The following is a 24,425-nucleotide window of genomic DNA, read 5'->3' on the forward strand; positions in this document are numbered from 1 at the left end:
TGGCTGGCAGCCATGTGATCAACTGTGGGATAGCTGCCTTGCCGAGGTTGATCTCAGTGGCTCCAGCCCAGACTTGTACAGCGACGGCTTCCATGGCTCCTTGAACCAAGGGTTAATTACAAAAGCACTTTTCCATGTAACGGTGGCTTTCTTTCAATCTCTTCTCCTTCCACTTGCCCTGCTGATCCATCCCTCCATCCCTGATTGGCAGCATCAGGACCAAAATGGCGCCTCTCTGGGGACCTTGAAGGCAGAACTGGAAAAACGGACAAGCTGCAAGGGGCGGAAAAGCCAGCAAAGCCCGGCTTAATCCCCACAAAGTCACTGCCTGTGGATGGAAATCTCATGATATTACCAGCCTCTGCCCGGCCACAAAGCTTTTGTCTCTCTTCAAAGCCTCCTCAGAAAATCGAGGGCTTTGCAAGTCATCCTCAGCTGCGGTGGTCAGCTGCAGCACAATCTCCAGATTGCCACCGGCCTCTCCTCCGTGGCTTTGCCCGGCGCTTGTGATTCCTTGGAGGGCAGTCTGGTTGTCTATTCATTAATCACAGCTTTTTCCCAGCTCCACTCGGCTTATACGGTAGGGTGGAGCCACCCAGCACCACCGCGAGAAGATGGAGATGGGCCGAAAGTTCAGCAGCCCGATGACACCGGCCAGGTTGTCTGAGAGGTCGGAGGAGAAGCTTTGAAGGCCAGATGAAAAAAAGGATAGAAGAACTGCAGAAGGGGTGGAGAGGTGTCTATGTGGACATAGAGAATAACGGAAGGCCGGGCCGAAGCAGACAGAAATGGCTGCCAAGTGCAGAGTCTCTGCTTCGGGTCCCGACCTCTGATGGCTGACCGAATAAAAAGGCTCCGTGTCCCTCAAACGAAAGCCATGAACCTTGGACATATTTGATCCAAGGGAAGGAGACCTTCCCTGGGATGCTTTTCCTGGTGATACCTGAAAGCCCTGAATTCATCTAAAAATGAACAGCCGAGATTCTGAGGCTGGTGTGTATGGCACCCTGATTTGACCTTAAAATGAGAATCTCAAACAAGGGGTGCGTGCTCAGTTATTATTGATCAGTTCTGATTTTTAGCATGGGGATACACTATTTGTGGTTTTTCTTAAACAAGCCATAGGTCAGAGGTCCCCAACCTTTGGGGCACCAGGAACTGGTTCCGTGGAGACAGGTTTTTCCATGGACCGGAGAGTGCATGGTTTTGTGCGCTGCCTGCATCCCACAGATGGGGCTTTGCTTGTTTGTGCGGACCGGTTGCTGGCATGCCGTGGCCCAGTCCTGGTCCACGAACCGGGGTTTGGGGATCCCTGCCATAGGTCACCCAGCTCTCAGAAGACAGTAAGTGAAACCCAGTCAGACTATTGGGTAATGAGTGATCCAGCCACACATCCAGAGGTGTGTTGCCGTGCATTCCACAGACCCTCATCTGCTATGAGTGTCAGCTTCAACAGAAGGTTGGCTCGTGCTGTGTGGTATACGGGCCCGTTTGTGACCCCTTGGAGGCACCTCAGATACTTTGAACGGTCACGAAATGAACTGTTGTAAGTTGAGGACTACCTGTAGTCAGTCTGGAATACCATTATCTGGTTCACCCTGTTTTTTTTTTCTTCCCAAGAAGTAAGTCAGAGAAGAGTGCAATCGTTCCCCAGCTCCTGAGTTTCAGGCACTACTGTGTTCTTCAGGAGTCAGGCAGCATTCAAACTGGATATTTTTATTTTTTTATTATTATTATTATTATTATTATTATTATTATTATTATTATTATTATTATTATTATTATTATTATTATTATTATTATTTTTAAAAAAGACTTCTGAATGGCTGGCTTTCTCTCCGTGTGAAGTTCACACGGTTCATTCTCCAATTTCCTGCCCTGCCGAAACCCAAATTGCCCCCCACCCCACCTGCTCTTTTTTTGCTCCGGAGAGTGACGTACTCTTGAAGGAGACAAAGGTTCAGCCATGCGCCAAGCATGACCGCATGAACTGACCAAAATGTTCCCTTCCATCAAAGCTTCTGTCTGCTGTGCTAATGCGCTTACTTAAGTGGCCAGTCCACCTGTTCCAGCTGACAACCAGAGAGGAACATCTCACAGCTGCCGGGAAGACCCCATTCCTTCTTTTCCGCCCCCCCCTCCATTTTCTCTCTCTCCCACGCCCCACCCCCCCTAAGTGTGACTGCAGACACGAACGTGGGATGGAAAAGGGTCCGAGTGTGTTTGTGACCAAGACGCCGCCGAGAACTTCGGACAAGCCATATCTCCTTGCCACCCACCCACCCCCCAAAAAGTCACCAACAGATCTGTGCTCATCTAAGGTGCCTCCTAAGCATTCGGTGCCTTCAGACAACTGTGTGTCTGGAGGGGGGGGGGGTCACTGATAGTTTACTGCCAGCCGATGCCAACTTGAGTCATTTTCACGATACACCGAATCCGTTTCATCTGCTCGATCGTAATCAAAGAATGAACACACTCCCAGAGCCACCGTGGACGCCAGCGAAAGGAGGGGGGAGAAAAGCCCCCCTGTTTTCCCACGCTGTATTGTCTGCACGTGGGTGGAAAATTTTGGAGTCCAGATTCTGGGCTTATCACCTGTTGGCAGAGCTGGCTGTGCCGTGACTTTCCTCAAGCCCTTAGTACTCCCCATTCCTCCTTCTCTGCCTAAACTCTGCAGAGTCCCTAGGATCACTGCTGGTCACCATGATGTAAAAAAGATGTTGAGACTCTGGAAAGAGTGCAGAGAAGAGCAGCAAAGATGATCAGGGGGCTGGAGGCTAAAACATATAAGGAACGGCTGCAGGAATTGCGTATGTCTAGTTTAACGAAGAGAAGGACAAGGAGAGATATGATAGCACTGTTCCAATATCTCAGGGGTTGCCCCAAAGAAGAGGGAGTCAAGCTCTTCTCCAAAGCACCCGAAGGCAGGACAAGAAGCAACGGATGGAAACTAATCAAGGAGAGAAGCAACCTAGAACTAAGGAGAAACTTCCTGACAGTGAGAACAATTAACCAGTGGAACAACCTGCCTCCAGAAGTTGTGGGTGCTTCACCACTGGAGGTTTCTAAGAAGAGACTGGACAGTCCCTTGTCTGGAATGGTATAGGACCGTGGTGGCGAACCTATGGCACAGGTGCCACAGGTGGCACGCAGAGCCCTCTCTGTGGGCACGCACACCATCGCCCCAGTCCTAGGCCTTCAGCTGGGTATCATAAAACCTTTTCATTTTTTTAAAAAAGGGTTCAATCAATCAATCAATTTCACTTCTCACAGGAAAAAGAAAGATCTCGCAAAGTTGATTGAACTTTTTTAGTCCCACCCAGTCTGCTGTTACCACGGCAGCCACGCCCGCCCAATGGGCCACACCCACCCAATGGGCCACGCCCACCCGGCACCCGGTGATACATATGAGGGTTTTGGGTTGCAGTTTGGGCACTCGGTCTCTAAAAGGTTCGCCATCACTGGCATAGGATCTCCCGCTTGAGCAGGGGGTTGGACTGGATGACCTTCAAGGTCCCTTCCAACTCTGTTACTCTGATAAATAACATCCATGGAGGCTGAACAACTACTAGAAGCTGCTCCCTGCATCTACATTTCACGGGATAGGTGCAATGTGCACCTGCAACCCTGGTCTGTTTATTTTATTTTAGGCATTGAATATTCATCTCGCATCTCCATCGGGGGGGGTATCAAAAAATAAAAATGAGGTTTCTGAGACTGGTGCACCCATCGGGAGGGGATTTTTCCCTTTGGGCAGAGAAAAGAACTTTTGAAAGGAAAGGAACGAATGATTACACGTGTCTTTATTCATCGAAGGGCCAAAGGTAAAGAACGAAAGGTCAGCATAAATGCCATCACAGTCGAGCCCAAACTTGTTGTTAACTGAGTTTTGCCCCATTTTACGACCTTCCCTGCCACAACTATTAAGTGAATCGCTGCGGTTCTTAAGTTCGTCACACGGTTATGAAGGGAATCTGGCTTCCCCGCTGATTTTTGCTCGTCCAAAGTTTGCAAGAGCTGGTTACAGGACCTTGGGACCCAACAACGGTGACCGAACAAGATTGGATCCCGCAATCGTTATCCCAGGACACGTCTGTTCGCCTTCTTGAGTTCTAGCTGAAGTCCAAACAAGTCCTCCACGAAAACTCTTAACTACACCGTGGCGAGAAAAGAGAGGAAGAGGAGGAGTGACAGAACTGAGAAAGTAAAATGAGGTGAGCAGAGGGGAGTTGGGAGGGGGGGGGAACCCATCAACGTTTTGGAGAACATGAAGTCATCTTCAGGACTATTCTTCTGGCTGGTTCGGTGGGGTTGTGAAAGGAGAAATCTGATCAGCCTTTAACTGTGGAATGCATGAAAATGACAACTGCACATAACTAGTGAGGCAGCTACAACCGGTGTTCAGCAATCAGCTAGAATTGCACAAATAATCGGAATGTTTCATGGGTGAGCTCAGTGAGAAGATAATACTCTTTTGTGATCCTTCCTTAATAAGAATTTATTGCACGCTCAATCAATGCAAAAGAAACGGGGGGGGGGAACCCCCGCAAAAAAACCACAACCTATTCTTTCCTTAGCTCCTTTGCAGAACGGGCTCCCGTTAGCCTACAAAGGAGGGCTCAGAACTGCAGTCAAACTCAAGACTAAAAATAAAAGAAAGCCATATAGCATGACGGGATATTAACCCCCACCTCCCGCCCCCCCAAACATTCACACGGATTTGGGGTATAATATATCAAAAGCTGTGTGTTTTGCTTCCTACACAATAGCACAATTCTTTATCCCTGATGCTCTCTCTCTCTCTCTCTCTCTCTCTCTCTCTCTCTCTCTCTCTGTGTGTGTGTGTGTGTGTATTTCAGTGGATTTGTGCAAGGTAGCATTAATAGTATTAACTTACCTTGAACAAAATCCTACTCTTTTAGATACACTAAAAACTGAAGGGTTTTTTTTTAATTACAAAGGTAAACCTTGTAGGCTAGGCAAGGGTTAGGGTTGTATGATGTGTGTGAGTTCTGGCACCTTTTTTTCTACAAAAAAAGCACTCTCTGTGTGTGTATATATATGTGTGTATGTGTGTGTATATATGTGTGTATATGTATAGACAGATATAGATATATATATATAGATATACATGCACATACAGTAATATATAGATAGATATAGATATATAGATAGATATGTGTGTGTGTGTGTGTGTGTGTGTGTGTGTGTGTGTGTATGTATATATGTATATGGATGTTTGGTCATTCGGGTTTTTCCCCGCGTAGAACTAAAGGTGTAGGAGCAACGTTTCGACGGAATCCCATCCGTCATCATCAGGCTAGTGGCTTCAGCTTCCTTCTTCTTCCTTCCTTCTTCTTCCAGAAGAAGGAAGCTGAAGCCACTAGCCTGATGATGACGGATGGGATTCCGTCGAAACGTTGCGCCTACACCTTTAGTTCTACGCGGGGAAAAACCCGAACAACCAAAGATCCACATACAAACACCCGCGAAAACCTCAGAAAACAAATATATGTATATGTATATGCAATAAACTGTAGGGCAAATTATTAAATCAGATGGGGTTCACAACTTACAGATAGTCCTCAACTTATAACGACGTACTTAGCCACCTTTCAAAGTTACAATGGCCTTGGGGGAAAAATGAACAGGACCTGGTTCTTGCACTTATGAGCAAGGAGGGGTGAGGAAGAAACTCAAGACTAGTCTGCCTTAACTCTCTTTGGTATCAGTGGGAAGGAGAGAGAATCTTCATCAGGCTTTCAAGATTCTGTTACAGGGAGTCCTCGGCTTACGACCGCAACTGAGCGCAACGTCTCCGTGGCTAAGCAAGAGAGTTGTTCAAGTGAGTTTTGCCCCATCCTACAACCTTTCTTGCCATGGTTGTTAAGTGAATCCCTGCAGTTGTTAAGTTAGTCACACGGTTATTAAGGGGATCTGGCTTCCCCATTGACTTTGCTTGTCAGAAGGTCGCAAAAGGGGATCACGTGACCTTCTCCCCACCACCCCCCGGGGACACTGCGATTGTCATCAATACAAACTATTTGCCAAATATCTGAATATTGATCACCTGACCGTGGGGATGGTGCAGTGGTTGTAAGTGTGAAAAATGTCGCTTTTTTGGTGCTGTTTTAACTTTGAACAGTCACTAAATGAACAGTTTTTCATATTCAAAGTTCTTCCAAAGAGAGATTTTATAACCATCCCTTTTCTACTCAGTTGGAAAAGCTTAGTCTAGTGCAGGGGTAGGCAACCTCGGCTCTTTTACGACTCATGGACTTCAACTCCCAGAATTCCTGAGCCAGCCACGCTGAGGGGAAAGGGAGAGGTTTCCAAGCTGAGCCATGCTGGCTCAGGAATTCTGGGAGTTGAAGTCCATGAGTCATAAAAGAGCCAAGGTTGCCTACCCCTGGTCTAGTGGTTAAGGCACCATGCTAAAAAGCAGGCGATGGTGAGTTCTAGTCCCGCCCCAAGCAGGAAAGCAGTCGGGTGACTTTGAGCCAATCACCAGGAGTTGGTGAGTTCCAGTCCTGTGGGCCAGTCACACTCTCTCAGCAAAATCCACCTCATAGGGTTGTTGTTTGAGGGGAAATAGGAGGGGCTGCCACAAAGAAGAGGGAGTCAAGCTATTCTCCAAAGGGCCTGAAAGCAGGACAAGAAGCAACGGATGGAAACTAGTCAAGGAGAGAAGCAACCTAGAACTAAGGAGAAACTTCCTGACAGTGAGAACAATTAACCAGTGGAACAACCTGCCACCAGAAGCGGTGAATGCTCCAACACTGGACGTTTTCAAGAAGAGACTGGACAGCCATTTGTCTGAAAGGGTATAGGGTTTCCTGCCTGAGCAGGGGGTTGGACTAGATGACCTCCAAGGTGCCTTCCAACTTTACTATTATGATTATTATTATGCTCTGTGTTCCTGCCAATAAATAAATAAATCATGTTCCTGGAGTAACATGCAGATGGAAAGGAACAACGCTTCAGCTTCCACCTGACACTTTGTCAGCATCTCAAGCCATATCTCTGAAATATATACAGATAGATATAGATATAGATATAGATATAGATATAGATATAGATATAGATATAGATATAGATATAGATATAGATATAGATAGATATAGATAAGGGACGCAGTGGCTCAGTGGGTTAGGACGCTGAGCTTGTCGATCAGAAGGTCGGCAGTTTGATGGGTCGAATCCCGAGTGCCGCGTAACAGAGTGAGTGCCTGTTACTCGTCCCAGCTTCTGCCAACCTAGCAGTTCGAAAGCACGTAAAAAATGCAAGTAGAAAAATAGGGACCACTATGGTGGGAAGGTAACAGCGTTCCGTGCGCCTTTGGCGTCTAGTCATGCCGGCCACATGACCACAGAGACGTCCTCAGACAAGCGCTGGCTCTTCGGCTTTGAAACGGAGATGAGCACCGGCCCCTAGAGTCAGAAACGACTAGCACGCATGTGCGGGGGAACCTTTACCTTTACCTTTATAGATATAGATATAGATATAATCTAAGACACACAATATGTAGAAAATGCTGAATCCGGGAGAAGACGTTGGACATTGCACTGCACTGCACTTTTTCCTTTTTCTTTTTTTAAAGAAAAAAGGGTTGTCGAACAAGTTGCTGCACGGAAAGTAGGGCAAAGTGCTGAAGGCATTTGGCTGGGAGGGAAGATGATGCCAGATGACAATCTCCAGCATGTTTGACCCTGGAACATTATTTATTCCCAGGGGAAGGGCGTTCTCTGTGGGTGCGCCTGCCCTATGGAACCAACTACCCACAGAACTTAGGACTGCCCCCGACCTTCGCTCATTTCGCCGGGACCTGAAAACTTGGCTCTTCGATCTGTTTGGTCCAGACTGTGGGGTTGTTAATTTAACTGGGTTTTAGATTTACTCTTGGGGCTTGAATTTAATTTGTTTTAATTGTTTTTAATTTTTTGTATTCATGGTTTTAACTGCCCTGTAAACCACCCTGAGTCCTACGGGAATAGGGCGGTATACAAATCCAATAAAATAAATAAATAAATAAATAAATAAATAAATAAACATTGCAAGCGCTCGGGCAAAATCCCAGCTCAGTAGGAACTCTTTGGTTGTTGTGGTGGTTGTTGAACTTTGAGGAGTATGTAAAATTAGACGGGGTGGGGGGAGGGGGGTCACTGCTTTTCATAGTACAAGGTTTAGTCCTCGACTTACAACCGAAATGTCTGGGGGTTAAGCCAGAGCGGTCGTTAAGCGAGTTTCGCCCCCATTTTTACGACTTTTCCTGCCACAGTTGTTGAGCGAAACATTGCAGTTGACGTGGTTGTTAAGTAAGCCGGGTCTCCCCGTTATGACCTTGCTGGTCAGAAAGTCACAAAAGGGGAGATCACCTGACCCTCCGGAACGCCGCAACCCGTCGTAAAAAGGAATCAATTGCCAAGCATCTGAATTTCGATCACGTGAGCCGGGAGACTGCAACAGTCGCGCTGTGTGTGTGTGTGTGTGTGTGTGTGTGTGTGAAAAACAGTCGTCAGTCACCTTTTTCAGTGCCGCTGTAACTTTGAACAAGTCACTAAATTGTTGTAAGGCAAGGACTGCCTGTATTCACGCATTGGTACGATAAGAAGAGAGGACAGATCTGGAAGGGACCTCGGAGGTCTTCTAGTCCAGCCCCCTGCTCAAGCAGGAGAACCTCGAGGGTCTCAGACAGGTGAATGTCCAGTCTCTTCTTAAAAAATCTCCAGCGAGATGTCTACTTTCTGGGTTCCGCCACGTCAACCTAATCTGACCTATGACAGGCGGAAGAAACAAGTCCTAATTTCCTGCAGGGGAGGTGGGGGGTGGGGGGTGGGGAAACACGAAACCAAACAAAGCGTCACCCTTGGGAAGATCAATGGGCAGCCCTGCAAATCCCGCAAGCGCCTTCCAACGGAATAGACTCTGAACCAGGAACTTGGGCTAGCTTTATCCTCAACATGCCATTGCTTGAATTCCAGTCAGATGCCAGAGAAGATGCTTTGGCCGCGGCTTTGCATGGCTCTCCCAAAGCCAGACGGGATGAGGCCAAGTTACCCAAGTCTCCAGAGGGCCAGACGGGCAGGGAGGAGAAGAGGCCGAGGAACAAATGACACCGCGGTCGTTTGCTTCTTGACTTTCGGTGAGATTGCGACATCTAAAGGACGCCGGGCAAAAGTTGGCAACGATCCTGGGCGAGTTATTTATTTATTTATTTATTTTATTAGATTTATATACCGCCCTTTCCCGAAGGACTCAGGGCGGTTTACAGGGTATTTAAAACAAGAAGTACAAAAGTTAAACACAATTTAAAAAATTACATCAATCCCTGAAAAAAAAAGTAAAAACCCCAATTAAAATTAAAATTAAAATTAAAATTCTCAGCCTGGGCCAGAGAGCTCGAAGAGCCAGGTCTTCAGGTCCCGGCGGAATGAACGGAGGTCGGGGGCAGTCCTAAGCTCCACAGGCAGCTGGTTCCAAAGGGCAGGCGCACCCACTGAGAAGGCCCTCCCCCTGGGTGTTATCCGCCGGCAATCTTTTACCGCCGGCACCCTGAGAAGACCCTCCCTGTGGGAGCGCACAGGACGAAGGGAACTTGATGCTGGCAGCAGGTGTTCCCTCAGATATCCCGGACCCAAGCCATTTAGGGCTTTATAGGTCATCACCAGCACCTTGAATCTCACCCGGAGGGCAACCGGGAGCCAATGCAGCTCGCGGAGTAGAGGTGTTACATGGGAGTATCGGGAAACCCCCATCACAACTCGTGCGGCCGCATTCTGCACCAGCTGAAGCCTCTGAGTGGTCCTCGAGGGCAGCCCCATGTAGAGAGCGTTGCAGTAGTCTAAATGGGAGGTCACGAGCGCATGAGTGACTGTGCGTAGGGCATCTCAGTCCAGGTAGGGTCACAACTGGCGCACCAGGCGAACCTGGGCAAAAGCCCCCCTGGTCACGGCTCCTATATGGTCTTCAAAATTGAGCCGGGAGTCAAGGAGGATGCCCAAGTTGCGAGCCCTATCAACGGGAGGTAACACCTCACCCCCCATCGTTAAAGGTGGAATGGTCTGGTTAACCCGAGATGCCGATATGCACAGCCACTCAGTCTTGGCAGGATTGAGACGAAGCCTGTTTCTCCCCATCCAGACCTGGACCGCCATCCCCCCCCACCAAAAAAAATCTTCAGCCTGGATGCTCTGGTTTTTTCAAGGACTGAGGTTCCCGTGGCTTGGTGGACCAGGGCAGGAGTCTGGATAGAGTGGAAAAGTTGCCAAGCAGGAGAAAAAACACAGGGCTAATTCAGACCTCAAAGTTCACATACGTTGTCTTAATACAGGTAGTTCTTTTTTTACTCTGTGGGGGTTGTGTGTGAATCAATCAGTGTTTGTTTTCTCTTGGGGTTGCATACTGCAGGCGCCACTCAACAGGATCAAGGGCATTCTCTCAAGAGCAAAAAGACAGACTACGAGGATAATGCAACGGGCAACTCAACCGCCCTGCACATTTCCCAGGATGAGATAAATTGATGCTTGGCAGAGAGAGGGGACAATGTAAGATCTTTAAGTGACTCTTGGCTATAGTTGACCTCAGCTGAGGCCTGCAGAGCAGGTCCTGATGCTGACTGAGGATGGAAGCTGGAACTAAATGTCCAATATTTTCCTGTAGAGAAGGAGTGGCAGAATTTAGGGGTGGCGTTAAAAGAAGGAATCAGCCCGGAAGCCCTACATAGCCACAAGCGAACGAAGTCTAAGCTCCTTTGAATTCCACTGAGTCCAAACAGGTACCGTATTTTCCGGCGTATAAGACGACTGGGCGTATAAGACGACCCCCCAACTTTTGAGATGATTTTCAAGATTTTTTGTCTTATACGCCGGAAAATCAGCGAGCCCGGGAAGGCACGCCCTCCCCTCTCACTGTGGAGGAAGCAGGGCAGGCTGGCATCTGGCGGGAGCCGGCAGGTCAGTCCTGCGCACGCGCACGCTTCCCGGCTGTTAAGGAGCACTCCTTAGCAGCCGGGGAGCGTGCGCGTGCGCAGGACTGCCCTGCCGGCTCCTGCCAGACGCCAGCCTGCCCTGCTTCCTCCACAGTGAGAGGGGAGGGCGTGCCCTCCCGGGCTCGCTGATTTTCCGGCGTATAAGATGACTGGGCGTATAAGACGACCCCCCAACTTTTGAGATGATTTTCATGGGTTAAAAAGTCATCTTATACGCCGGAAAATACGGTACTAACCTTTAGTCGAGAATATTGCTGTGCATAGGCATGAGTAGCAATAAATCAGTTTAATTAATTGGAGATTCACCTGTGGAACTGAAGCCAAAGGAATTCTCCACCAACTGTATAATGCATCTAGGAACATATGCCCAGAAGATATTACTGCCAGGATCAACTACTGATTTCTGAGTTGTTGTTTTTTTTTAAAAAAAAATAATAGTGCCATTTTGCCATTTCAAAAGGTGGACACACGTATGGAACTATGCCATGGGCTCCTTGCATATAAAGCATTTTGCCCAAGTTTTTGTGTCTGTTATAAATACTTATTTCGTGAGTTTACTGCGAGACGATTAACAAATATTTAAGGAAGGAGCAACTAACAATACTACGTCTGTTTAGTAAAGAATATGAAGAACATCTAACTGATCATCCAAAAGGCCTTCAGTCATTATTATTGTTGTTGTTGTTAAATTTATTTGCTGCCTATCTCACCACAGGGCTACCCTAGGCGCCTTAGAATAATAATTAAAAAATGAAGAAATAAAAAGGAAATTTAAACAAAATGAAAGCAAAGCGATAGAAGAAATAAAATAAAGAAAACAAAGAAAATACTTCCATGTAGGTTTTAACATTTTTGTTATGCAATCAGCCGAAGGGTTTTTCTTGAATAAGGGATCTCTGCAGACACAAAGTGCTGGGAAATAAATCATAGCAAAGACAATGGCAGGGCCATGGCTCAAGAGCCGTTCAAGGTCACTTCAAACTGCGAGATGTAAAGGCAGAGTTTCCAGTCTTCTTTTTGGCAGTTATCAACACATTTGTTTTATCTCTTTAATCCGTAGCTCCTTTCTACCCTTTCTAGTCATCAAATCCAAAAAACACCCATTCATTTCCCCCCCCCCATTTTCAGCAAAAAAAAAAAATATCCATAAAAGATTTCCAGTCATTAGCAAATGGAATTGTCTTTTCCCATCTCTGCTGATTCTGGCATCCTCTCCTTCTCCCCAGTTCCATATTCACTTGAAGAAAGAAAGAAAGAAAGAAAGAAAGAAAGAAAGAAAGAAAGAAAGAAAGAAAGAAAGAAAGAAAGAAAGAAAGAAAGAAAGAAAGAAAGAAAGAAAGAAAGAAAGAAAGAAAGAAAGAAAGAAAGAAAGAAAGAAAGAAAGAAAGAAAGAAAGAAAGAAAGAAAGAAAGAAAGAAAGAAAGAAAGAAAGAAATGGCTCAACATGCTCCAAAATCTACTCTGGATTTGGGAAGGAAACATTCTGCACAGGAATGCAGAGATATTTTCATTGTATGAAATCTTTCTTTTTTCTTTTCTTTTCTTTTCTTTTCTTCTTTCTTTTCTTTCTTTCTTTCTTTCTTTCTTTCTTTCTTTCTTTCTTTCTTTCTTTCTTTCTTTCTTCCTTCCTTCCTTCCTTTCTTTCTTATATGCTCCAAAATCTATTCTGGATTTGGGAAGGAACCTAAGATGTGAGAAAAGCAAATGCTGAAGGCTGAGTTTATTTCACATTCTGCACAGGAATGCAGAGATATTTTCACCGTATGGTAGTTATTTCCCATTTGTATTGCTGTGTCTAGTGAGAGAATCTCTCTGCTGTCTTCACGGGGACCTTTCTTTCTTCAGGTCAAAAATATTTCCAAACGTGCAGTGAGTCAACCGCAAGTGATTTCCTTTAACAACGGTGGATTGTAAAATGGGGCAAAACTCAGTTAAGAACCGTCTCTTCTTGGCGACAGAAATTTGGAGCTCAACTGGGGTCGTAGAAAGGAACTGCTATGTAGACCCAAGACCAGACAATGGCTACGTGTGCGGTCAACACAACCCATTCACCGCAATCCTCATGATACAATTGGGCTTTGCACCGCCCAGGCCTGCTAAGTTTGAGCAGCTTCTTCCTTGCAAGCTCTAAGGACATTCAACAAAATCCGCCCGGCTTCCCATCCCCTCCATATTCCGAGTGGATTTCTGTAAATAGACTGGGATTGCATGACTATGTTTAAGCCTCGGAGCGTGGAAACGGGAGAGGAGGAAAAATTGCTACAGGAGACAGAGCAAACCTTAGCTTTTTCGGCTCCACGACTCCCAACACCTCGCTTAAGGCCGCTGAGGTTGCATCAGCTCCTGTTGTGGTATTTATAACTGTTTTTAAAACCTGATATTCCATTTCCAGTTGCTCGCTGGGGATGAACTGAATCTGCGGGGCCTCCAGCCAAGCAGCTGCCGCCAGCTTGATCCCTCTACATCCTGCTCGGAAAAAGCTTCCCTGCCGTCAACCTGGTGCCACTGCTTTACTGGCAGGGTCTCTTTAATTAGCTGACCAGGGCACCAGGCAGGTCCTCCTGAGAGAGAGAGAGAGAGAGAGAGAGAGAGAGAGAGAGAGAGAGAGAGAGAGAGAGAGAGAGAGAGAGAGAGAGAGAGAGAGGAAGGAGGGAAAGAAGGAGAGAGAGAGAGAAAGAGAGAGAGAGCTGATTGAAGCTGTGGAGGGACAGGAGAATTCAAGAGCCTTCTTCAGCTCTACGAAAAAAGCTGCCCTGGAATACTTTTGGTCACCACCCTACAAAAGCAGAAGTTGAGTCTCTAGAACAGGGGTCTTCCAACTTGGCCTTTTTTATGACTTGTGGACTCCGACTCCCAGAATTCCTCAGCCAGCGTGCCTGGCTGAGGAATTCTGGGAGTCGAAGTCCACAAGTCATCAAAGGGCCAAGTTGGAAGAGTGCAGAGAAGAAGAACACAGACGATTGGGGGGGTGTCTGAAGGCTAAACCGTATGATGAATGGTTGAAGGAAGTGGGTATGTCTAGTTCCCTCAACCAAGGGAATGAAGAGAAGGACCAGGGGTGACATGATAGCAGTCTTCCAGTAGTTGAGGGGCTGTCACAAAGAAGAGAGGCACAACCTCTTCTCCAAAGCCTCTGAGGGCAGGGCAAGAAGTAACGGGTGGAAGATCATTAAAGAGAGAACTAACCTAGAACTAAGGAGAAATTTCCTGACAATGAGAACAGTGGATTAGTGGAACGAACGGCTTGTCTCCAGAAGTCAGGGATGCTCCATCCCTGGAGGTTTTGCAAGAAGAGATTGAACAGCCATTGGTCAGGAATGGCCTAGGGGGTCTCCTGCTAGCAGAAGCTTGGATTGGAAGACCTTCAAGGTTCCTTCCAACCTTGATACTGCTAGCTCCAATCTCTTCTTAAAAAAACCTCCATGTAAGTAACAATAGAAAGTTGTTCCAGGCATGACCTATTGGGTAGGCTGTGTACCCCCTCCCCCTGGTCTGCTGAGGGGGGAGGGAGATAGATCAGTTTCTTCTGGGTTATAAATAATGAAATGACCTGGTGAAAAGAGAGAATCTTCCGGTTATAGCATCAATCATCTACCTGTTAAATCTACAAAGCAATCTATCAAAATAACAACAATTCATAAACCCGGACACCAGAGGCAGTTCAAAAAAGGGACACTGGATCGTTTCCCGGATTAGATATCTGCTCAGAGAGAGGGGTTGGCTTTTGCTAATCCTATTCTCAGTCGCCACCGCCAACACACACACACACACACACACACCACCACCGTCACCCCCCCATCCAATTCCCAGCTAGGTTTCAAAGGCATTCATTTCTACTTAGACCATGTGCGTAGAAAGAAAACGGTCTATTTTTATAAATATTGCAATACGGGTAAAGTAAGCTTTTGCATCCTTCTTTGTGCTTTTCTCTTGTGTCATCTCTGGGTTTTTTTTGTGTTTTTTTTTTAGGCCTCTCTTTCCAAAATGTGGTGGGCATCCCTAAAACCATCTACACTAAGACTTGGCAATCTTCTCTTTGCTCCTTCCCTTCTTCTTTGTTCTTTGTCTTATGTTGTAGTTGATTTTTTTTTTCTCTCTTCTTCCATGGGAAAACTGTCCATCCTTAAAAGTCTCAAACGCACATGCCCGCGCACACATGCAGCTTTGGGCATCCTTCACTGGGAAACATCTCCTTTGCTTTTCCTGAGACGCAAAGTCTCAAATGTCTTTAAAAGCTGAGAAAGTCGGGGAGGGGAGAGAGAGAGAGACAGAGAGAGAGACAGAGAGAGAGAGAGAGAGAGAGAGAGAGACAGAGACAGAGACAGAGACAGAGACAGAGACAGAGAGAGAGAGAGAGAAGAGGATGACCACCGCAAGGTAGACGGTCCAAACTGCAGGCTTTGTAGAGATGGAAGGAGAACCTGACCAATTTCAGCAGAAGACTTTGCATCCCCATTTCAAAGTGAAAAGTACTTCCTCTCCTGAGATTCTGGTCAGCGTTCCTTCAAATAACCCCACAGAATATTTTAGGCAGGAAAAAAAAGGTGGGTTGAAGATGTCTCTTCAGCTTTTCCTGAGCACCTGCCTGACTCCTCAACCCAGACGATGACAGCAAAGGTCTTTCAGCAGAAATGAGATGACAGGTCTTGAGTGTCAGTGATAGGAAATCTGGACTTCCAACCCACCTCCACACAGGATGGGAATTTGCCCAAGCCGAGATATAAATTGTCAGACATGTACGGGGGAGAAAGGAAAGCTACGTGACTTTTAGTCATGACATTGCAACTTTTCCCTTAAATTATATACAGAGAGAGAGAGAGAGAGAGAGAGAGAGAGAGAGAGAGAGAGAGAGAGAGAGAGAGAGAGAGAGAGAGAGAGAGAGAGAGAGAGAGAGAGAGAGAGAAACATAATACAGGTAGTCCTTAACTCATGGCCACAACGGAGCCCAAAATTTATGTTGCTCAGTGGGAAATTTGCTAAGTGACTTTTGCCCCACTTTATGACTTTTCTTGTCACGTTTTGTTAAGGGAATCACGGCAGTGGTTAAAATGAGGAACACGGTTGTTAAATGAATCTGGTTTCCTCATTGACTTTGCTTGTCAGAAAGCTGCAAAAGATGATCACGTGGCTCCGGGATACGGCAGCCGTCATAAATGCAAGTCAACTGTCGAGCATCCTAATGTAAGCCCCGTGATCGCGGGGATGCTGCAGCGGTCGTAAGTGTGAAAAACGGTCCTAAGTCACTTTTCCCAGTGCCATTGTAACTTCAAATGTTCACTAAGTGAAATGTTGCAAGTTGGGGACTGCCTGCCTTAGGTTTATTCGGTTTAACAGCAGCCCAAACTATGCAATGTGAAAATCAAGATTTTCCAGGCTCGTCAACATCATATTGGTTCATGTGCTATTATAATTGCAAATGAGACTCTACAGATATTTCATCATGGAGATTTTGCCAAAGGCAGGGCAGAAAAGAAACCTCAACTACCTCACACCATTCTTAACTAGCTCTTCAACCTATGTGGCTACAGTGGTCATCCATCCTTACTAGGACGCTTCTATTAGTTAACGCTTAACTCAGAAATACTCAGCATCGCAACATACGAGAAACTACAAACAACCACTACCGCACACAGCATCTCTACAGGATGTTAGGAATTCACAAGCAACCATCATAAATGCATGCCAGTTGACAAGCATCCAAATTTGGATCCTCTGACTGTGGGGAACATTGCAAGGGTCGTAGGTGTAGGAAAATGGTCGTTAAGTCACTTTTTCCAGTGCTGTTGTAACTTTGAACAGTCACTAAACAAATGGCCGTTAAGTCGAGCATTACTTGTCATTTCTCTCCACACCTCCCCCCACCCCGCATCCCAAAATACCCAAAGGTTGCGGTGAAACCAGAGAAAGCAATCGAACTATTTGGAGGCGACATAATTTAGAGAAGATGGGAACAGAATGATAAACTTTCCATTCTTGGAAAAGCTCAGAGTAAGCTGTTGCACCTCTGCTGAACCATGAAGCCAGTGATGACAGCTTAATGTCCATGCAATAGAGTTACAAAGAAATGTGGAACAAGGAAAAAGAAAGCTCTCTACAATGCCGGGAACATCAGCCCTGGAGAATTCATCCAGGCTTTCTTTCAACAGCTCCATGCAGCTTACTGTCAAGCAGGAGGAGATAATCATGATAGTCATAATGTCAACATCCAGCTCCAGAATCCAAATAAAACCCCAGGTCCATGCCGTCTCCGAAATCTTATTGTTTATTGAATACACTGCACGCTAATGTCGAAGCAAAACTAACTCTGAGGCTCCAACACCAATTCATAGACTTAAACAATAATTTTCCCAGCCAAACCCCCAACGTCTTGTGTAGTCCGTATGAACAGGTTCATTTTAAAATGGGAACTGGCTGCTTCAAATCCACACCTGTTACGGTGTCCTTGAAAAGGTTTCAGGTTCTCCCCATCTTCAGCTGAATTGTAGAAGTTTCGTTTCTCCATATAACCCACTCAAAAGTAACACACACACACATCCCTTACTCTACAGTAAAGGTAAGTTGAAACGCAGAGGCACATAGCCGCCAAAGTTTCATCCTTGACACTTGGTTGGAAGTCAATTTTTTCAGTGCCACTGTAACTTCCAGAAGCTGCTAGATGAATGGTTGAGAACTACCTGTAATGTGTCTGAGATAAATACATGACAATGAGTTACATCATGCCATCCAAGTTCTCTTCTCCAGCAGCTCTTCCTAAAGACTATTTTCTTGAGCCCTGCAGGATGGTGAACATCCTAAAGCCGAAGCTTTAGAAAACTATTAGGAAGATTATAGGAAATCCTCAACTTATGACCACAATCTGAGGCCAACATTTCCATTGCTAAGCGAGACAGTTAAGCACCTGAACCTTGATCTCGTGACTATGGGGATGCTGCAAACTTCCCATCGCTAAGTGAGACGGTTGTTGTTTTGTGACCTTTCTTGCCACAGTCGTTAAGTGAATCACTGCTAATTAAGTCCATAAAATGGGTTGTTGGTAACACAGTTGCTACATAATGGCCACTAAACAAATGGTTCTAAAATCGAGGATGGCCTGGACTTAACCCTCCAAAGTAAAAAAAAAAAAACTGAAGCAGCCAGTGGACTCCAGAGCAGCAAGACCATAATGTACATTTCCTGAACCAGAGTACTAGAAAGCCTGGAGCCAACCACAAAAACCCAAGAATAAAAAGACTGCAGAGCCAAACAGCTGCTGCAGTCATAAATATGAATCTAAAATCGCCAGGTTTATGAGAGCTCTCCATGCAGTAATCCCAGATTTAGATAACTCTACACTACAGCAAAGCCACAGGCGTTCGTTGCTATCAAATCCCCTTTTATCTCTCCTTCTCAAGGAAGACACCAATCCTTGTTGGTTCCCAATGCCCCCATTGCATCTTTCCCCCCCCCTCCCTGCTCAACTCCCTATGCCCGTGGTGGCGAACCTGTGGCACGCGTGCCACAGGCGGCATGCACAGCCCTCTCTGTGGGCACGCACACTGTCGCCCCAGTCCTAGGCCTTCAGCTGGGTTTTATAAAACCCTTTTTGCTTTAGGCCTCCGCCACAGGCCTTTTTGGTTTAGGCCTCCATGTGCAAAAAAAAAAAAAAGGGGGGGGGAGTTCAATCAATCAATCAGTTTCAACTTCTCGTGGGGGGAAAAAAACAGATCTCGCAGAGTTGGAATTGATTGATTGAACTTTTTAGTCCCACCCAGTCTGCCGTTACCTCCGCAGCCACGCCCACCCAATGGGCCACACCCAGCCAATTGGACACACCCACCCAATGGGCCGCACCCAGCCGGCACCCAACAACACATAAGTGGGTTTTGGGTTGCAGTTTGGGTACTCGGCCTCTAAAAGGTTCGCCATCACTGCCCTATGCATTCTTGGGATGTGGCAAACGCAACACCATTATCCTTATTCAGAGCATCACAAACCACCCCTAAGCATCTTCATCCTTAAGGTGATCGTATGCCCTGTTTCATTTTCACTTTCTTTGTGCTGCCTTTGCATTCTTTGCAAGTATCACATCCTAGATGTGAGTTCTCCCACCAAGAGCGTTGAAAGGTTTTCCTAACCTGGCATAGTACAAAACAGGGAGACAGTACTATAATTCTCCGCTCATTTTTACGGCCTGTTTCTTTTCCTCCCTCCCTCCCCCCCCCCCAGCTTTTCCCACTGACGTAAAGAGATAACTAAGCCACAGTCTTCTCCTAAATTGGGATGCTGGTTTGTTTGTCTTGCGTGAGCTGGGGGGTCATAAGGTGGCTGGTTGGTTTACAAACCCTGCCGGGCCAATTACACAACCAGCCATGATCTCCATTTCAGCTCAACCCTTAATCAATTTCTGGTGTGCTGATTCTCTCACGCTAGTTTGTCCCTGGGTGAAAGCTGCGTGCAGACAGTGCCACACTGTGGTTAAGGCTGTTTGATGTAAGTGCCAATGCGCACAACTCTGCCTTCGCTCAAGAGTGTGTTCATTTTTGCTATCCGTTCACGCAATCCGGAGAAACGCTTTGGGAGAAAATTCCATCTGCCTAATTTTTTTATCGCAGGGGTCTTCAAACTTGGCAACTTTAAGACTTGTGGACTTCAACTCCCAGAATTCCTCAGCCAGCTGGCTGAGGAATCCTGGGAGTTGAAGTCCACAAGTCTTAAAGTTGCCAAGTTTGAAGACTCCTGTTTTATTGTGTGGAATAATCAGCTTGTCATTCAGCTGGATATTTTACATTCAGCCCTGAATATATCTCCGACACCATCTTCTACCAATAGGTAAAGGTAAAGGTAAAGGTTCCCCCGCACATGCGTGCTAGTCGTTTCTGACTCTAGGGGCCGGTGCTCATCTCCGTTTCAAAGCCGAAGAGCCAGCGCTTGTCTGAGGACGTCTCCGTGGTCATGTGGCCGGCATGACTAGACGCCAAAGGCGCACGGAACGCTGTTACCTTCCCACCGTAGCGGTCCCTATTTTTCTACTTGCATTTTGACGTGCTTTCGAACTGCTAGGTTGGCAGAAGCTGGGACGAGTAACAGGCGCTGACTCTGTTACGCGGCACTCGGGATTCGACCCGCCAAACTGCCGACCTTCTGATCGACAAGCTCAGCGTCCTAACCCACTGAGCCACCACGTCCCTTCTTCTACCAATAGAGACTAGTAAAAGCTTCGAATGAAGGCCAATATATGTGTCCCGGGATAATGTTGCAGGATACAATCTGGGTTTTGGTCACCGGGACCAAATGGATGCCATTATTCTATCATTTCATGCAGGAAGACACAGATACAGGAAAGACCCCGATGGATGACTACACATCTTACTATGAAAAAGGAAAAACACTAGCAAAATAAACAACGTGCTGAACTTTAGCCAATCGCTGGCCACAATTTCAGTTCCTGCTATTCAGTTCGATTGAAGGCCCGGCGATACAGGAAAATTGGGGAGAGACTGGGAAAAAAAAATTAGGATCATGCTTGTTTATGCATGTCGTGCTGGTTCAGAGTTTTAGCCTGTGGTCTTCTGGACAAACCACAAACTTATTCCTATCCAAGGATTTTAATTTCTACCGCAACCACCCAAGTTTTTTATTATTATTATTATTTAAATTTTTTTTTTTAAAAAAAAAAACCTTCTTAAGCAATGAGACACGTCGCCTGAAAGGAAAACAATCCGCCCCAGCTTTGCAAAACTCTGGGGAAGAAAAAAAACATTTTACCGCAAGCGACACCTTCCCCCTCCCTCTGCACAGGCTATGGAACAGCTTAGCAAAGCCGACACACAGCTGAACGTCTCCACTTCCATCCAAGAATTAGGCTAAGAAATTCTCAGATTTTTTTTCCAAGAGCCGCACTGACAACTTAAACAACTTAAGAGCAGGTAAGATCATAAGGGCATTGAAGCCGGTCAAAAGAGATTTAGAATAGAGTTGGAAGGGACCTTGGAGGTCATCTAGTCCAACCCCCTGCTCAGGCAGGAAACCCTATACCATTTCAGGCAAATGGCTGTCCAGTCTCTTCTTAAAAACTTCCAGTGTTGGAGCATTCACCGCTTTTGGAGGCAGGTTGTTCCACTGGTTAATTGTTCCCACTGCCAGGAAATTTTTCCTTAGTTCTAGGTTGCTTCTCTCCTTGATTTGTTTCCATCTATTTGTTTCCTGACCTGCCTTCTGGTGCTTTGGAGAATAGTTTGACTACCTCTTTTTTGGGGCAGTCCCTGAGATACTGGACCACTACTATCATGTCCTTCTCGTCATTAAACTGCACATACCCAATTCCAGCAACCGTTCCTTATATGGTTTAGCCTCCAGTCCCCTGATCATCTTTGTTGCTCTTCTCTATACTCTTTCTAGAGTCTCAACATCTTTTTTACATCGTGGTGACCAAAACCGGATGCAGGATTCCAAGAGTGGCCTTACCAAGGCATTGTAAAATGGTATATTAACACTTCACTTGATCTTGATTCTTGTTCTGTTTCTCAGTACAGGGAACCCTCGAACCTTACGACTGGAATTGAGCCAAATTATGGTTACAAGATGTTCCCAGGCATTAAGGGGATGATCACATCACCAGACCAGGTTTTATGACTTTTTCCCCCCTCCCCAATGGTCCTTAAGTGAATGCTGCGGACATTAAGCAAACATCACAGCCGTTAAGGAAATACATCTTACCAATGGGTACTTTTTTGCTGGAAACGAGGGGCAAAGAGCAAAAAAGTTAAAAAAACAAAAACAAGTCAAAAATCACAGCCGTATGACCGTGGGTTGCTGCAAATGGCTGTAAAAGTAAACTGGTTGCCAAGCGCCCCGAATCCAGTCACATCAGAGTGAGAAGGGGGTGCGGCTGTCATAACTTCAAAATCGGTTCGTATGCACCTTTGGGAGGGGTCCGTCACCATTTGTTGTGATTCAGGGTCAGCCTGTGGGTTTGGCAGTTGGGTCGGATGATTCAGAGGAGGAGGAGGGGGGTGTTGGAGAGGTTGCTGAGGGGGTTGGAGAGCTTGCTGATGAGAGCCCTCAGCCAGACCCCTCCCACCTGGTCACGACGGAGACCCAGCTGTGTGAGCCTGACAGCGTGGATGAAGATGACCCACCGCTGGCCCTGTTCAAGGACGCCCGACGCAGGAGGCAGTCAATCAGGACTAAACAGAGGAAGGCAATGGGGTACCTCAGAAGGAGGCAGAGAGAAGCCACGCCCTGAACTGTTTAAAAGGGGAATGCGTGGGAGGGCTGGTTTGCTGAAGGCAACCGTTTGAATAGCTCCTGTTTCATGGTTCGTGTTTGCTCTCTTTGCTCTGTTTGCTCTGTTTTATGTTAATAAATTTGGCAGGCTTAGTTCCAGCCTCTTGCCTTCTTGTAAAGGGGTTGTCCCTGCCGTTTCTGCAGGGCCGGTAGCAGGCTGGTACAGAACAGTGAACAGTCGCTAAATGATCTGTCATAAGTCAAGGACCAGCTGTGCAGGTTGGTACCCCATTTGCCGGCACAGACAGGCCAAGTCCTTGGATTTTACTCTCCCGAGCAGCAAGACGTTCTATGCTCCCAATTGCCAGTTCCAACCACAATGGGGCTTTTGCTCAACTTTTCCACAGTGGGTTGTTTCCTGATGAATCCACACATACATCATTTTCCCACTGACTCCCACCGGGTTCCCTAAAGAAAGAACTCTCCTCCCCAGCATGGGGAAAAAAATAACAAAGGAAAAAAAAGGATGCCCCAAAGAGTGTCTCCCTAATCTGTACATAAATCATACGCATTGTCATATTGAGCCATGGGGCTAGGCTTAGGCTATGTGGCAACCCTAACCGGCTGGGTTTACTCAACCCTCTAAAGCCACAATTCAGCCAGAATGAAAGGAGACGCAAACAGACTTTAAAGGGTAAGGGCTGAACCTAGCAAAACAGGCTTAGATGACTCCGTGATTGAGGCGGCCGTACTTATCCTCTGATCATCGAGGGCAGTGGTGGGATTCAGATAGGTGAACAACCGGTTCTCTGCGTGGATGCCACTTCCGGAAGTCCATGCTGGGCCTGGGCAACCCAAAAATTAGCTACCGATTCTGCCGAACCAGTGCAAACCGGCTGAATCCCACCACTGCCCGTAGGGGCTCTATAGATATATTTTATACTACTACTTAATCTAGAGTTCTGTATTTATATTAAGTCGTGTGGTTTATGTGTGTGTGTGTGTGTGTGTGTGTGTAATCCAATTGTTGTGTGCCGCCCAAAGTCGCTTTCTGAAGTCGGTGAGATGGGCAGTTACAGGTTTGGTGGGTAGGTAGATAGATGTTGGAGGGAGGGATTTATGGATGAAGGGATTTATGGATGGAGGGATGGATTTATGGATGGATGGATGAATCCTAGGGAAGGAGGAGGAGGCAGGCCTATCACCTCTGAACATTTTGCCAAAAATAAATAAATAAATAGCCAGATGGAGTAGAGGTAAAGACAGAATGGATGAATGGGTGGGTGGGTGGGTGGGTGGATGGATGGATGGATGGATGGATAGATAGATAGATAGATAGATAGATAGATAGATAGATAGATAGATAGATAGATAGATAGATAATTTGATTTGGGCAGGTTAATTCAAAGCATGATCATTTAAAACACCGTATTCCTGTGGAAAGTGGACATGCCCACAGTCAATTGATCAAAATTGGGGTGCTTGGCAACTGGCATGTGCTGCAGATGGTTGCAGCATCACAGGGTCACATGATCATTACATACAATTTTCCCAACCAGCAAAGTCAATGGGGGAAGCTGGATTTGCTTAACAAAGGCCTGATTCACTTAACAAGTGTCTTTCTTAGGAACTGATTTGATTCGATTCGATAACCTTCATTGTCCTTTTTTCCCCCCTGTGGGCACAACACTAAAAATGAAATTTAGTTGCTTCCTCTCAAATTGTACACACACACCACACATTTAAAACGTACTACATGCAACATATGTATGGACCTACGCTCTTAATCTATAAGTAAGATATAAATATTAATGAAATTCTGGTCCCAGCGGCAGTGGTGAAGTTGAGGACTGACTAGCTAACTAACTAACTCAGGAAAGAGAGCCAAGAATTGTAGAGCAGCTGCAAATTTAGTGCGTATGTTCTACAAAATCTCTCTCTCTCTCTCTCTCTCTCTCTCTCTCTCTCTCTCTCTCTCTCCCTCCCTCCCTCCCTCCCTCCCTCCCTCTTTTCTTTCTGTCTTTCTCTCTGCAAGTCTTCCTCTAGCACATCCTTTCCAGAAACGGTTCCTGCATCAAAGACAGCAGCCAATAATAACGCAACACTGCAGCTGACTTGAAGCAAGGTATGTGGCAAGCAGCACACCTTGAAAGCAGCACGGAGGGGAACAGGCAGGCTGGTGGGGGCGGGGGAGGGGGTCGAGAAGAGAAAGACCCTGTAACTCACACGTTTT

General features: G+C 46.4%; 1 protein-coding gene across 1 annotated transcript in view; it reads right to left on the bottom strand.

The window, feature by feature from the left end:
• The window catches only part of LOC308674056 (ankyrin repeat and fibronectin type-III domain-containing protein 1-like), a gene marked incomplete at its 5' end in the record, with an annotated part of 278,899 nt that overhangs the window by 197,521 nt on the left and 56,953 nt on the right, over window positions 1-24,425 (bottom strand). The gene's annotated exons all lie outside the window — the stretch shown is intronic.

The sequence above is a fragment of the Vipera berus genome, assembly GCF_964194415.1.
Source record: "Vipera berus genome assembly, chromosome: 13".
Classification (NCBI taxonomy): Eukaryota; Metazoa; Chordata; class Lepidosauria; order Squamata; family Viperidae; genus Vipera; species Vipera berus.